Raw genomic sequence first — 16,726 nt, 5'->3', positions numbered from 1 at the left:
GACAGTGACAGTCTTAAGATGGTACACTTGAGGTCAAATCAGTTCAATATCTACTAATGAGTACTTGATAGGTGTTCAGCACTGCTGGAACATTTAGAATTCATCCCTGCCTGGAAGAATTTATAGGAGAAACTAGAGTGGCCTGTCCATGACTACTTACCATAGGGCTGCTATCAGGATTTGATATGTTAGTGACTGTAAAATGTTCAGTATAAAGGCTGGCAAATAGCAGGCATTCAAAAATCGGTAGCTGCTGATCCACATCCTTATAATTATCGCCGCCATTATCACAGTATCTGTTAGCGTGTTGTAAGGATAACAGATTTTTAAATCCTAGAAGGAACAGCTTTAAAAGGTGCAGAATTTACTTCCAGATGGTTTAAGACTGTGCCCATCAGACCAAGGATTTATATTAAAACTAGGACAAGACCTCTCCCCACTCATGATCTAGTTTCTACAACAGTCTTACTGACACTGTTTCTGGCAAACTTTCTCCATCAGTCATGGAAATGTTAGCACCAACACAGTCTCGCACCCATGTCACCCATTTCTTTTACATCCTGTGAAGCTCACTTCAAAGTTTGTTGTGATATTCACAAAAGAAGAAAAGCCACTGAGACTGCAGAACAACTACTTTCAAATGTCACAGATCAAAAGGGAGAAATGGGGGGGCAGCATAAGGCCCTTCCTTCTCTCAAGAGTAAAAAATACATCACTGTCATCATCAATACTAAGAGGCTTTAGTAAAAGCACACAAGAAAAACAATACCTCTAGCCTCCCCAGACTAAATTTTATGAAATAATGCTGTGAGGTATCTTGCCTAGCAAAGGGCAGAGGACTAGAGGAAAACAAACCAGATATGTTCTAAAGTAATTAAAAGGCAATTTACTTTAAAGTTAGTTTAAAGGTTTACAGTATGTTTAACAGAAACAAATATAAAACACTCCATCTACTTGCCAAACTTTTTTTTTTTTGAGAGAGAGAGAGAGAGAGAGAACACGCACGTGAGCATGAATGGGGGCAGAGGGAGGGAGAATCTCAAGCAGACTCCCCCCAAGCATGGAGCCTAACTCAGGGCTTGATCCCAGGACCCCGAGATCATGACCTGAGCCAAAATCAAGAGTCGGATGCTTAACCAACTGAGCAGCCCAGGTGTCCCCTACTTGCTAAACTTGTAAAGAGCTAACAAATATAGTAAACTCGTAAGTTCTTAGAAAATACACCCAATTCAGCGAAGAGGTGAACAGAGAAAGAACGCAGAACATGAGAATAAAAATACAAAGAAACAAAAGGAGATTCTGAAAGGAAGGGTAAAAACAGCAAGGACCAACCCTAAATACAGCAGGGAAAGAGGAAAAGAAGAGAGGAAAAGAAGAGAGGAAAATGAAAATGGAACGAATATTGATTGAGTCAGAATCAATCATAGTTACTGACCAGTTAAACACTTTTGCTTCACCTATGGAAGAAATTGTGACCTCACAAGGTTGAGTAATTTCTTTGATTTTACTGAGCTAGATAATGGCAGGTCTGTAAAGGTGGTGAGTGCACAATAAATATTCAAATTTTTGATGAATTAAAAAGATAAGTGTGATGATCAAAACACTTTTGTGTCCCTCCCCTCCAAAATTCAGTCGTAAAGCCCTAACCCCCATTGTGGCTGTATTAGTACACAGACCTCCAAAGAACTACTTAGGGTTAAACGAGGTCATGAAGGGATAGGATTAGTGTCCTTTTAAGAAAAGACATCAGAGAACTTGCGCACATGTGTACCCACACATTCTCGCTCTTGCCCTCTCCCCCAACACGTGCATGAAAAGGAGTTTATATGAGCACACAGGGAGATGATGGCAAACTACAAGCCAAGAGAAGAGGCCTCAGGATGAAACCTGCTTTGTAGGCACCTTGATCTTGGACTACCCAGCCTCCCGAACTGTGAGGGAGAAATTTCTGTTGTTTAAGCCAACCTGATCAGTGGTAATTTGTTATAGCAGCTCTGGTGGACTAAGACAGCAAGCACTGAAATCTTTTGGGAAAGTATTCAAGAAGAAAGGTTTTGACTTATTTGTTAAACCTAAAATATACACACACCTTAGCCCCTTTTCTTTCTGTTTGAGAATGAGGATGGAGCCACTGGGCTAGGTGTAGGTAACACCTCCAAAGGCAAACCTTCTCTACAAGGTATCTACAAATAGTAGAAACTCAGTAAACTTTCAAGCAAATAATAAACGGTCAAAATCCGATTCTATACTTAGGAACATAACATATCCTTTACCTAGTCCCAAGTTAGTCCCAAACTATGCACTACTGACTGCAAATAACAAATGCTCAAAAGTGTGTGTGTGTGTGTGTGTGTGTGTGTGTGTGTGTGTGTGTGTGTGTGTGTGTCTGCAGCCCACACCATCGAATAGGGGATGCCTAATATATTTTGTTTACTGACTGCAAATAACAAATGCTCAAAAGTGTGTGTGTGTGTGTGTGTGTGTGTGTGTGTGTGTGTGTGTGTGTCTGCAGCCCACACCATCGAATAGGGGATGCCTAATATATTTTGTTTGGTAAAACAGTTACAATAAAAGTAAAGAGCCTTACTTGTCCAACTCTAACATAAATTTTTAAAGTTATAGTTAAAAGTTAGTTTACTTTTCAGTGAAAAGTGGCAAAAATCCTAAGAGTTCAAAGGAAAATAAAAGTTACTGTTAAAAAATGCAAATTACCATATACAAAAGTAGCACTTTTAATTATGCCTTCTAGTAGTGTCCTTTCCCAAACCAGTTGCAGGCAATTACCATGGACTCCAAAACTGATGAATGAGTGGGCTAAATATATAAAAGACAAAATAAAAAGAACCCAGAGTTTATAAATATGAAGGGAGGCTGTTTTAATTAGCATTTCAATTGTCTTAAATTTGTTAATGAAATGTGCCCAGGAAAAAAAAAAAAGAGGTTATACCAAGAAAAGGAAGCAAAAGGACTACTGTTCTCCTTGTAACATTTACTAGGTAATACCACAGCACACCTTACGGATGAAAGCCCCTTAGAGTTTCAAAATAAGTTTTTAAATGACGCTTGTATGGGTCCATCTCTGCTCTGTCTACGGGTCGTATGCTGTGGGTCGTATGCTAAAATGCATTTTTATTTCAGTTTTTCAGAACTCTGATCACATTTCCCCATTAAAACCCATTAAAAGAAATACGCACACATGCACGCACAGAAGCGCGCGCATACACACATATTTATAAATGGCGGCTGAATTTCCAGACCAGATAACAAGAACTTAAATGTCACGGGGAGTGGTGGGGAAGAGCGTGAATGTACCAAACCAGTAACACACCTAAAATGCCATATATGTGAAATAACAACAGAAAATGAGATAGCTAAAACAGCAAATTATAAATAATGCCAACGTAATTAAGAAATGATTTTTTTTTCCAATTATCTTGCATACTGGTTAGTAGAAGACAAATTTAATTCACTGACAAAGACAGTGGAGACATCCATGGGGATTTAGGGAGGAAGCAGTACCTTCAAGGGTTTTAGTGACTGGTGCAATTTTTTTAATGCGGCTTTTAAAAATGTAATTTCAATTTTATTTTAACACCTACGACATTTCCATTTTCCCGGTTACAAGTATCACTGAGCCAGAATGCAGCAGAGGCCGATCTGAAGCCTAGTCAACATAGTTCCAAAGCTGGTGCCGTGAAGCTCTACTGATTCCGCAGTACAAACCGGCAGACACGCACAGGGACAAGTGGTAAATGAGAGAGAAGGGCTGAATGACAAATACAGAGTTCCACCCTATAAATTCCTATACTTACTAAGTATTCCCTTGTTAATGAAAAGGTAACAAGTAGAAAACCTCCGGAATTTAACACCCATTTGACAAATATTTACTGAACACCATTCACTATTCTAGACACTGAGGATACAGCAGTAAACAAACCAGACAATCTCTATATAGGAGAGGCAAGTAGTGAAAAAAAAATGTTTTTAAAACATACTAGAAGATGGTAGGGGCTATGGAGAATTTAAAATAGACTGACTAAAAATGAACTGAAGAGGTCATATCTGAACAGAAATGTGAAGGAGATGAGGAAGTAAGACATGAGGATGTCTGGAGAAGAGCATCACAAGCGGAGGGAGCAAGTACAAAGTGCCCAGCAGACCTGAGGTACAGCAAGAAGGCCAGTGCGGCTAACAGAGAGTAAGAACAGACTGGGGAAAACAGGAGGGGATGAAGAGCAAAGAGGTATACCTAGGAGCCAGCTAGACCAGAGCCTTGTAGGGACTCTGGCTTTTCCTCTGAGTCAAACACATTAGTAGAGTTTTGAGTGTGATCAGATTTGTATTTTAAAAAGATCATGACAGATGCTGTGCTCAGAATAAATTACTTGGAGTTAATAGTAGAAAGCAGGGAGACAAGGTAGGAGACAGAATAATCTAGGCAAGAAAGGAAGATGTATTAACAGAAGTAGTAAGCTGGTGAAAGGGGATGGGATCTAACTTATTTTTGAAAGGTAGAGCCTCAAGGATTTGCTGAACTAATAAGACTGGTGTGAGAGAGAAAGAAGAGTCCAGGATGACTCCAAGGTTTTTCTGGCCCAAGCAACAGAACTATGTGTTACCAAAGATTAAAATAAAAACACAAAAAACAAAACTCTTAAATACTGCATTTAGACCTCGTAAATATGAGAAGAAGAACCAGAAGTAATAACAAGCTATAACCTATTTGAGATATATTTAGAACCCAGAATCTGAATTCATAATATGGGTATGTTCCGGGTTGACGTCTGACAGTTTATAAGCAATTAAATTACATTCAAAGGATGATGCCTTTTGAGCTATCTATGCTTTCAAAACCAGGAAAATAGGGAATAAAAATTTAGACAGTGTCTGTCTGTGAAACACATATTTGGAAGATTCAGATCTACACAGGTAGAGATCTACAAAAGGAACAAGACCAGAACAGAGGGTCAAAGGCAATACAAACATCGACACAGAACTTCAAACGCATGGCATAAATAGAACGGGACAATTTTAGAAGAGGTTTGGGATTGGCTCGAGTACTACTCAGCAAAAAAACCTGCCTTAGTTTGCCTTCTTGTTAGGAAGAATAGGGTTGAATTTCGATGTATTTTCACAGATGGAAAAGGAAGAGAAATCAAGAGCACATTATCTGGATTTCTAAAAGATTCGATGACTCTCTCTGTCCTACAAAAAAACAAAACCTGTTGATGCTCTTCTCAGCTCCATGTATTCTCAAATGTTAACAGATTCAAAAATCCCTTGTTTAAAAAAAAAATCACATAAAGTGATCTTTACTGTTAACAAGGCTAAAGAAGTGGTAGACACATTGATAAGAGAGTTAAAATCTATACTTGCCAAAGACAGCAAGAGAGCCACTGTCCATTTTCTTCATTATGATGGATATTAGTATAGTGAATGCTTTAATTTGACAGGAAAAGCTTCCATTACAAGACTGCAGAGCAATAAGACAATTCCTCACACAGCTAAGAAATGAGCTTGCAGGAATAAACACAGAACTAGGGAGAGAATGTCTACCCTCAATCATAAGCATGGGTCTCAGAGAATAAAGAGGATACAAAAAGGAAAGAAAATCATAAAATACTGCAAAAAAAAAAAAGATTTAAAAAAACAAACAAGGGGCACCCACGTGGCTCAGTGGCTCAGCATCTGCCTTCGGCTTAGGTCATGATCCCAGGGTCCTAGGATCAAGCCTTGCATTGGGTTCCCTTGCTCAGCGGGGAGTCTGCTTCTCCCTCTTCCCCTGCCTTGTGCGCACACGCTCTCTCTCTCTCTCAAATAAATAAATAAATAAATAAATAAATAAATATCTTCAAAACAAACATGAACAGCATTCAAATGTGATTCGTAGTCATTGTGGGGGTGATATATAATTAGTTGCATGAGCGTATTTTTTTCTTTTTTCTAATAAAGTTGTTTTTCACTATCACTTATTTCTTAAGTTAATCGTAAGAGTTAAACAATATAGAAGATCAGAGAGTCCATCAGACCCAGATGATAGGTGATTTTGGCTATCCTGGTTAACTGAAAGCCAAATCCCTGAGACTAGACGAAATCACTAAATGAGAATCAAGAAAAAAAGTCCAAAGACCTAGCCCAGAGTATGACAACTTTAGATGAGACGTAATCACCAAAGAAGAAAACCACAGAAGTGCGATGTCCTGGAAGTCAAGTACCCAAAACAGTTTATCAGAGGGAGGGGGAACGGTCAGTGATGTTATGTTCTACAGACAGGCCAGGGAACATGACGAAGACTGAGACCTGGTCACTGACTGGACTTAGCAGCATGGAAGTTACTGGTAATCTTGACAAGAGCCAGTTCAGTGGCACGGTGGCAATAAAAACCTGAGTGGGTTTAAGGGGAAGTGTGGAGAAGAACTGATGTGAGCAAATGCAGACAACTCTAGAGTTTTGCTCTAAAGGAAAAGAAATTTAGCAGCAGCTGGCAGAAAATTGAAGTCAAGAGTATTATTTTTAAATGGATGAAAGAATAGCTTAATCATGTGTTAATGGGACTAATCTAGTAAAGAGAGAAAACCTGATGATCTGAGAGAGCGGGTAGAGAATTGCTGAGTCCAGGTCCTAACTGGGCCAGCAGAGATGGGACTCAGTATAAAATGGGTGGTTGGTCTCCTATAGGAATGCAACTGCTTCATGTACAGTGACAGGAGAGACCAAAGGTTTACTGCCACTGACGGGAGAAGGTGGGTACATGTGGTGGTAAGAAATCTCCTGATTGCTTCAGTTTTCTCACATATACTCTGCAAACTTTAAGACTTGTAAACAAAAGCCAAAAGTGGTCGACTAAGCAGTAGGTGTGGCATTCTAGGGAGCCTGGCTGAAATGGCACAGTACCCGGGCACCTTTCTCACTAGCCTTCTTTTGGTTTCCATTACTGTGGCACCTCTTGTAATGTCCAAATGGCACAACCACTTCTTCAAAAGAGAGGGGGGAGTAGGAGACAACAAAGGAGTCACTGGTCCACAGTGATTCTGAAATCTAGCAGGACAAGTGCTGGAGTTCTTTGATTAGGTCTCTTGGTTGGGACAACAATTCTCCATGGCTCCCGTCTGCGTCAAGGAAGGTAGCATGTGTTAGCAACTTAGCAGTCTCTCGGCCTGCTTCCTGCTGGAAGAATTTGGTAGTGTTCAACAGCCTCTTTTCATTTTGAACCGTTTCTTTTCCTTTTCCATCTTAGCTGCAGTAGGTCTCCTGTGAATCTCAATGAGATCCACTGCATTAGACAAAAGCTATATCCACAAATATCTTCAAGATAAGCCCTTCTCTACCTGTGCTGCTGCTAAAATGGCTAGAAGTCCTGTTGTGTGATTGAGAGGTCTTTTGTGTGACTCTTAAGGCACTACCTTTGATTCTTCTGGGGTCTTAACAAAAGGTCTTACAGTCACATCTGAGCTTCATCTTTAGACTACCATTCTCTCTTGGCAGGGCCCTTGAACTGACTTTGCTAGGAACTCATGTCTTAAATTTGACTGTCATTTGCCAGATAGAATGCCCGAGAATTTTCAAAACCATCAAGTCCTGGCTCCTTTTTGGTTTAACAATCCTTCCCTCAATTTGTTTCTCTTCTCTCACCCTTCACTAGTAGCAGCAAGATGAAACCAGTGTGTTGCTTGGAAATGGACTTCAGTTAGATCTCCCAGTTCATGAGGCACATTGTCTGCTTTCCACATAACTACAAATAATAGTGTTGCTCAACTTTCTGCCAGCACAGAATGAGGATCCCCTTTCCTCCAGTTTCCTTTCCTTTACGCCCCCCATGGCCATTCTCCTCAAAGTCCCAAATTTCACAAATAACATGTTCAAGGTACCCTCATCTTTCACTGACTCTTCTCAAAGTCCACTGCCCAGTTCCCAAGTCACTCCCACAAATGTAGATTTCTGCTACAGAAGAACCCCACCTTTGGTACCGGATTCTGTAGTTATCTCTTTCTGTGAAACAAATCACTCTCAAACACAGCAGCTCAAAACAGCATTTATTATCTCACAGTTTCTGTGGACCGGGACTCCAGGTGAGGCTTAGCTGGGTGGCTCTGGCTCAGGGTCTGTCACAGGCTGCCAGCAAGGTGCTGGCTGGGGTCTCAGTCATCCCTAGGCTGGACTGGCATGGATCTGCTGCCAAGTTCACTCACCTGGCTGTTGGCAGGCTCAGGCCCTCACTGGCTGTTGGCCCTAGACACCAGCTCCTTGCCACATGGGCCTCTCTGCAGGGCTACTCATAACATGGCAGTCTGTTTCCTCCAATGCAAGGGCTGTGAGAGAGAGAGCTAGAGGGGTGAGCAACCAAAAGGTGAAAGCCACAGTCTTTGCCATCAACCCTTAGAAGTGACATCTTGTCACTTTTGTATATTCTATTAGTTCGAAGTGAGTCACTAAGGCCCAGCCTACACTGAAAGGCAAGAGATGACACAAGGGCATGAAAACCAGGAGGTAGGAATCACTGGGGACCATCTTGGTTTATCACCGACTAGTTGAAAGCATTATAACATATTGGTTAAGAGTACTGACTCCGAAGCAAGACTACTGGGTCTGACTCTTGCTTCTGAATCCTAAGATGAAAAACGGAACATAAAATAATAGTTGTGAAAGGACTGACCCTATACGCAGGAGGCACTTGGGAATTTCTTTTCCCTTCTCCCTTCCAATCCCCACTGTCTTTAACAATCCTGAAAATTTCTCTGGTATTGGATGTATCTGCAAACATCCAGTGCCAGAGAACACGGGCTTGAGCAACATGCAAAAAATAAGATTTTGACTTTCAATAAGGCCAGGAAACTTATTTTCAATTAACTGAATAAATTAAACAAGAAAACAAGAGAATAAAGATAAACATTCAGAATTAATGAAATATAGCAGAGGAGAACATATACAAAAGAGCAACTGTTCCCCTATATACGTGCCCCCTACCCCGGCATCTGGGGGTAACGTTTGTGAGACTTTCAATCCAATCTTAGCAAAAAAAGTACATACTGCTTTTTATCTAACTGACAACTACAAGTGCAATAAACAGTATAAAGTATAGAAAATGTTTTTATTTATATACCCACTCCTCTGAGAAATAGTATGCAACAATCAACTGGTAAGTGATAGCATCCCCATTTTACAGAAGAAACACAAGGGCATAAAAAGCATGTGACCTGTTATAAATGCACAGCAGGTTAAGGTCTGAGCCAGAAACAGAACTATAACCAGCATATGATGTAATACACAATGAAGCTATAATCAGTCATTTCTGATTTTCATGGATATGGCAATCTAGCTAAAACGGCCAGTGATTAAAGGGTTCATCTCATATTCAGGAAAAATAACAGTTATTTTAAAGAATGAAAAGTAGGCTTTGACTTATTTAATGTCTGAATTAATAATCTAGATTCATATAAGTAAAATGCAAAATGAGTTAATATACAGTAAGAGTACAGAACTCTACAGATTTAAGTGGAATCAAAAGCCAGTATTTTAGTTGGACACTTTGCTACATACACAGCTCATTATCCTAAGAATATCTAATTAACCTTTCAAACAGTATTTGTGAGTACCTATTCTCTGATGGCCTTATGTTACAAGTACTATATGTTATCTCACTTAATAATAGTGAGGGATTCTGAAAAAGCATTTGTGAAGGGGAGAAGCAAGCTCCCATTCAAAAGAGGATATTAATTCTAAACAACGCAGTGTTTGAAACCAGATCCTAAGTTTCAAAAGCCACACATTTCCAAAACTAAGAAGGGAAAAAAGGAGCTAGTGAAGGAAGATTACAACTCCTAAAATGTACTTCATTCATTGCAAAAAGAAACTAAGGGACCTGAGAAAATGAGTCTTGGGAGTTGAGGACTTCCTCCATCCCTCCTTTACATGTGTGCTCCGACTACACTGATTTTCGAGCCCTCCAAACAATTTAAAATCTAGAAAAATGCACATTTGCTTAATTGGTTCCACATTTATTCCCTAATATATAAGTTTTACAACAAAATTCCATATTCTGTATTGAAACATGACAAAAGACATCTGTTTAAGGTTAAATGCCATATCAAAACATGTATTAAACACACTAAAACAGGCAACTTTCTTATACAACTGCAAGCTTCTCATTTACATTCATGCCTAAGTCTTTTATCCCAACTTAAAAAATTTTATTCTCATTTCCAAAGCCGTTTTACTTATACCTGATCAACCCGATAGTTATTACCCAACAACAAGCCAATCAACAGTAATTAATCCCCGTGCTTCTAGCCCCTTCCCAAACCATTCTATGCATAGAACCCAATTACAGGGCACTATTTCAAGAAGGTTAAATATTGCTGTAGTGAAATTTTTTTTTTAAGAATTTATTTTCTACAGAATTGTGATCTAGTACTCAAGATCCTCCAGTTTATCCTCCAAGCCATCTCTCCCACTCCTATCTCTTCCTAACACTGGTCTCTTCACTATTCCCCAATCTTTACTTCCTCCCTTCTTTTCACAGAGAATACCCGGGGCTTCATGGAGCGCAGGAGAAAGACAATAAACAAACATACAGCAAGTCAGATGGTGGTAGGTGCTATGGAGAAAAAGAGAGATGGGAAAACAGATGAGAAATGCTGGGCAGAGAGGTAGGAATTAACATTTATATAGGGTGCTCACAATACATGATAACATGGCAACCGAATCGAGATTTCGTGCAAACAAGGCAGTCTTGCTGATCTCTGGAGAAAGAATAGGGGTTTAGGCAAGTGCTAAGGCCCTGAGGCAAGGGTGTGTTTCATATGTTCAAAGACTGGCCAGGAGTGTAGAAGATTAGGCCATAAGTTCAAAGCCTTAGCCAGGGGAGCCAGTCACAGAGGGCCTTACAGGCCAGCAGCATCTGACTTCTCTGCTAAGTGAGATACAAAGCCACTGGGGAGTTTTGGGCAGGCAAGCAGTATAATATGACATTTAAAAGGATCACTCCGACTTCTGGGTTGAGGACAGACTTCGGGAAGGGGGTTGGGGAGAAAGCACAGAAGCCAGGAGGCCCGTGAGAAAATTATTATAATAATAGAGACAAGACATAATGGTGTCTGGGGCCTGGGTGAAAGCAACGGGATTCATGAGTAGTCATCAAGCTTCATGTTCGTTGTTGACACCACAACCTCTGCTTATGTCAGTTCTCTATCTGGTTTGTCTCTATTAGTTCTGCTAGGATCTAGTGCAAATTATACTTCCTTCAAGAAACCCTTCTCTGATCAATCCCATCTTCAATGACTGCCCATTTTTCTGAACTCTTGTTGACAACCGCCCATACCTTCCAGGGCCCGGCATGTCGTCTTTGCTGCAATGTATGGTTATGTATCTATTTGACTTCTGTGTCCCTTTAACCTCATCTCACTATACTGGAGAAAGAAAATACAACTCCTGGGATCCTCATTTTGCTGCATAAAACAGATATTCAATAAATGTTTGCTGATAATCAAATATTTGCTGATAATCACTTAGAAATTATTATCCCTTGAGAAAAATTATCATATACTCACTTACTCCTTAAACTGTCAAAGTCAGAGATGACCAACACAGCTGTCCCAAGGAAACCTTTGCCCATCACCCAGGCTATACTTCATCTTGAGCTACAGTTCAAAATAGCTTCTTACTTAGCCACAAGTAGTTTCTCTGGACCAGTGGTTTTCAAAGTATAATTTCTGGACCAGTATCATCAGCATTACCTGGGAATTTATTAGAAATGTAAATGCCCAGACCCAGATATAATGCATCTAACACTCTGGAGGTGGGGCTCAGTGATCTGTAGCATTCTGAAGCTAGCATTCTGAAGCACTATAAATTTTGAGAACTGTTCTGGCTTAAAGGTTTAGCTAATTACCCTGTTTTTCCAAGAGATTTCCAGAACAATTCCATCCTGGCTCATACCCTCATTCACCTCAATCATCAATAGAAGTCCAAGACTTCCAAATGGCTCACCCCATGGAGCTGTGCACATCTGCTCTTCTGATCCTATCACCTGCTCTTCCTGCCCTCCCAAGCCCCAGAAGTCATGAGCCATCCTTAGTAAACTCTTCTGTATACTTGCTCTTTTTTTGTGATGTTCCCTTCACCTTTTTGCTCCAAGGGAAACCTGACTGCCCCTGAGAATCCTCCTTCTACTGCAGTAAAAGCTTCTCTCCCACTCCTTACATACCTCAGTGGGGGCAAGCAGCCTCCTTGATCCCTATTACCATATAGTGTTGGACCTTATAGGCATCCTTGACCCAAACTGCAGATCCTTTGGAACAGAGATCACCTCCTCCAGCCTTGGCACAGGGCTCCCTCTCCTCTCTCCTTTATTAGTCTTATGGTTCTTGACAATTTCAACCCCCTGTACAGGTGATTCACCCAACACTTTGGCCTCCTAGCTGTGTTGTTACTGTTTCAGTGTCTTTAGCACCAACTCTTTTGTCACTTCACCTAACCACCCACCTAGCATCATATCCTGGCACTGTCATCGCCAGGAACGCCATCTCCAAACCTCTCAAACACCTGGAGCGTACCACCCTTACCCCAGCACTTCTGCTCTAGCAGTCCTCCCACACCACATTTCTCCAGCCTCCTTAAGACCTCAAAGCTACACGTGGACCCCTTCCCCCTCACCACATTCTTACTTCCATCCTAAGCCAGTTCAGATTCAGAGTCCCAACATTATAAACACTCTTTTTCAAAAGTTCTAATTCCTTTGCCCCTTTTTCTCTTCATCTAACTCATCTAATAAAATCTCAACTCCTGGTCAAATGCAACTATCTACGTATTCCTCTCTTGCATCTAAACTTTTTTTTTCCTTTAGATTTTATTTATTTGTCAGAGAAAGAGCACAAGCAGGGGGAGCAGCAGGCAGAGGGAGAAGCAGGCTCCCCGCTGAGCAAGGAGTCGGATGCGGGACTCGATCCCAAGACCCTGGGATCATGACCTGAGCAGAAGGCAGACGCTTAACCAACTGAGCTACCCAGGTGTCCCGTCCTCTCTTGTGTCTAAACAACAGAAGACTGTTAAATAAAAATCACACAGCTGACTTGCCAGCACTCACATCAGGTTGATGACCACAGATCTTAAGCCTACTATACCTCTCTAGTAAGTTCACTCCCATTTTTTGAGATGGACCACTATTTCACACTGTGTCCCCGCTCCTTAAATCTGCAATACTTCTGCACTCCCTACACTGCCATTTTCAGCTCTGTTCATCTTATATCTATAAAGAAAACAGACACAATCATAGGACTCTCTCTTTTGCTTGAAAACAATGCTGCCAAAAAGAACTGCTTCTGGCCCTCTCTAAGGCCAATCCCTCCACTGTGTGCTGCGTATAACATACTCTGGTCCTGCCATTAGCTTCTTTATTTTCGGCATCCTCAATTTCTTCCCCTCTACTGGCTCTTTCCTACTGACATAAAACATGCCTTAATATCACCTATCTTTTAAAAATCTCCCCTTGAGGGGTGCCTGGGTAGCTCAGTTGAGTTAAGCGACTGCCTTCAGCTCAGGTCATGATCCTGGAGTACCAGGATCGAGTCCCGCGTCAGGCTCCCTGCTCAGCAGGGCGTCGGCTTCTCCCTCTGACCCTCCTCCCTCTCATGCTCTCTATCATTCTCTCTCTCTCTCAATAAATAAATAAAAATCTTTAAAAAAATAAAATAAATAAAAATATCCCCTTGAGTGTTGTCTGTAAATGATAATCACTGAATTCTACTCCAGAAACCAATATTGTACTGTATGTTAACTAAGTAAAACTTAAATTAAAAAAAAGTCCTTACCAAGAAAAAAACCAAAAAACAAATATATGAATTCATTGCCATAAAAATTAAGAATATCAGAGATAATGCTCTGGGATGCTTGGGTGGCTCAGTCAGTTAAGCATCTGCCTTCGGCTCAGGTCATGATCCCAGGGTCCTGGGATCGAGCCCCACATCGGGCTCCCTGCTCAGCAGGGAGTCTGCTTCTCCCTCTGCCCTTCACCCCGCTGGTGCTCTCTCTCTCACTCTCTCTCTCAAATAAATGGATAAAATCTTTTTTTTTTTTAAAGATTTTATTTATTTATTTGACAGAGAGAGACACAGTGAGAGAGGGAACACAAGCAGGGGGAGAGGGAGAGGGAGAAGCAGGCTTCCCAAGGAGCAGGGAGCCTGATGCAAGACTCAATCCCAGGACCCTGGGATCATGACCTGAGCCGAAGGCAGACGCTTAACTGACTGAGCCACCCAGATGCCCCTAAATGGGTAAAATCTTAAAAAAAAAAAAAAAGAGAGAGAGAGAGAGAGAGAGAGAGAGAGAGAGAGAGAGAGAATGCTCAAGCTCACACTGACCCCAGTGTTGCCATTTTGATCTCATTTATCCTCAGTAGAGGCAAACATTATGAGTTTTGTATATGTATTTTTCTAGTATTTTGCATATATAGGCATTTATAGAAAATATATATAACTTTGATTTTTAAAAATTAAAAAAATTATTAAGAAAATAAAAAATCTTCCCTTGAACGCACATCCCATCCAGTCCCTGCCCCAATTCTTTGCCCCACTCTACAACTAAACATTCATTGTCTCCACAGCCTCACCTACCAATTAACAACCCAGCCCATTCCAACTGGCTTTTTTATCCCCATCATTCCAAATGAAAGAGCTCTTACCAAGTTCACCAACAACCAAAATCCTACCAGGACAATGACAAATTATTTGGTCTTAAATGATCCAAACCCAGCCCTTTCCTCTCCAGAGTCTATGATAGCACACACTTGCCTTGTCTCCCTCCTACCCTACCCAATTCTTAGTACGCTCAGACCTCTACTGAAATGCCCTGGGCTTCAGCCTCAGCCCTATTCTCTAGTTACAGTTTTCACCAAGGCTTTTAAATATGCACAGAGGAATCTCAACCTTACAACCCAAACTCACACTTCTCCTCTGAGCTCCAGACTCATCAAATTGCTACTGAACTTCACTTGGATGTCTAAAAGAGATCTCACACTTTAACAAGTCCAAACCATAAGTACTGTTTTTTCTGTGGACTCGCTGTTCTGTTGTAAGGAAACAGCCCGTCCATCTTAATTCTTCAAAAGCTGAATAACCCAGATTCCTCTTTCTCACCACACAGACAAGCCATCTTTATTTCTATCAAATTGCCCTCCAGAGTCTAAGCCATCACCTCTTGCTTTGACTACAATGGCTTCTTGATCTCCCCTACCACCTTCCCTAAAGAATGTCACTCTCCTGCTTAGTCTCCCATTACCTTCCCATTTTAAACAAATCTCTATCATGGGGAATGATCTGGCCCCCATCTACCTCTCTGGTCTTGTCTTCCTACAACCTTTTTACTCTCTACATTCCAACCACACCACCCCTCTTTCTGTCCTTTGTATATCTCAAACTCATTCCTTTCTGAGGATTCTGTATTTACTACCCCTTCTGCTTATAATGCTTTCCTCCCGTATTTTAACAAGATGATGTTAAACATTCAGGCCTATTTCACCCTAGCCAAAGCATTCAGTCATATTTGTTTACATGTTTACAGTTTTATTTTCCCAGTTAAAAAATACAAACTCTTTATGGGAAAGGATTTTGTCTTGGTCACGCTCTCTCCCTACCCCTTATAAAGCGATCAACACACAGCTGTCATCAATAAATGAGTTAACCAGTGGAGTCTATTAATATAATCATTTGTTTAACTCCTTACAGTTTTCTGAGCTTTAAAAGTATGCATCAAACCAATGTCACCCACAATATAAATATAAATTCTCCAATAACAATAGAAACCTCTTACTAATCTTTCTAATATACAAATCTGATCATACCTGATCCTGCTTAAAATCCATCAATGGTTCCTTACTGGAATAAACAAGCACCGTTCAGATCATCTGGTCTCCACAATTTTAAATTTTCATCCATCACTATTCCACTCATTCCACACATACAAGCCACATGGAATTACATACGGTTCCCAAACATACAAACTATCTCACCAATCACCAAAATCAGTGACTCTTTCTACTCCTCACCCACTCTGCCTGCCTATCTCTGCCTCTGTTAAAGACTTCTCTGAACTCCTAGATGCTGTCAGTATATTTCAGTTCTCTCTTCCTGCTACTTTTACCCTATTTCCCAGCGTGCTGCTTTTCCTCCTAAAGAACAAGCTCTCCAGATCTTGTGCCCTGCTTCCTTCGAGGGTTGGTTCATCACCTACCAGACATTAATTTCTCTTCTTGCTCTACATTTTCTGCCATTTTTTAGGCCATTCTCATCTTAAGCCATCAACATATCTGCACACAGTTCCATTACCATGGCATGCAGATTTCTCACAAATTTATAGCTTAAACCTCTATCTTCCCTTGTATTTCCAGACCTAGGTACCCAACTATTTAAGCAGAATTTCTCCCTGAACATTTCAAAGTTACCCCAAAATAGTAAATCCAAATCAAACTCATGATACCCTTCAGCTTCCCTCCTCCAAAAACTCTGGTCCTCCTTCCAAATGTTGACAATATCCCATCAATTTTTTTTTAAGATTTATTTATTTATTTGAGAGAGACCGCACACACATGTGAGCAGGGGGAGGGGCAGAGGGAGAAAATCCTCAAGCAGACTCCCCGCTGAACACCCCCATCCTGTCAAGTTTACCTTGGGCACGTCTCTCATACAGTCCCACCGGGCTCTGGCGCTCTCTGCCACTTCCGCTATCACACACCAAC

At 40.9% G+C, this 16,726-nt stretch overlaps 1 protein-coding gene across 14 annotated transcripts in view; it reads right to left on the bottom strand.

Annotated features, from left to right (window-relative positions):
- Positions 1-16,726, bottom strand: part of RBFOX2 (RNA binding fox-1 homolog 2) — a 281,003-nt gene that overhangs the window by 130,351 nt on the left and 133,926 nt on the right. The gene's annotated exons all lie outside the window — the stretch shown is intronic.

The sequence above is a fragment of the Zalophus californianus genome, chromosome 9, assembly GCF_009762305.2.
Source record: "Zalophus californianus isolate mZalCal1 chromosome 9, mZalCal1.pri.v2, whole genome shotgun sequence".
Taxonomy (NCBI): Eukaryota; Metazoa; Chordata; class Mammalia; order Carnivora; family Otariidae; genus Zalophus; species Zalophus californianus.
The sequence above is the reverse complement of the archived record's forward strand: the minus strand, read 5'-3'. Positions and strand labels throughout refer to the sequence as shown.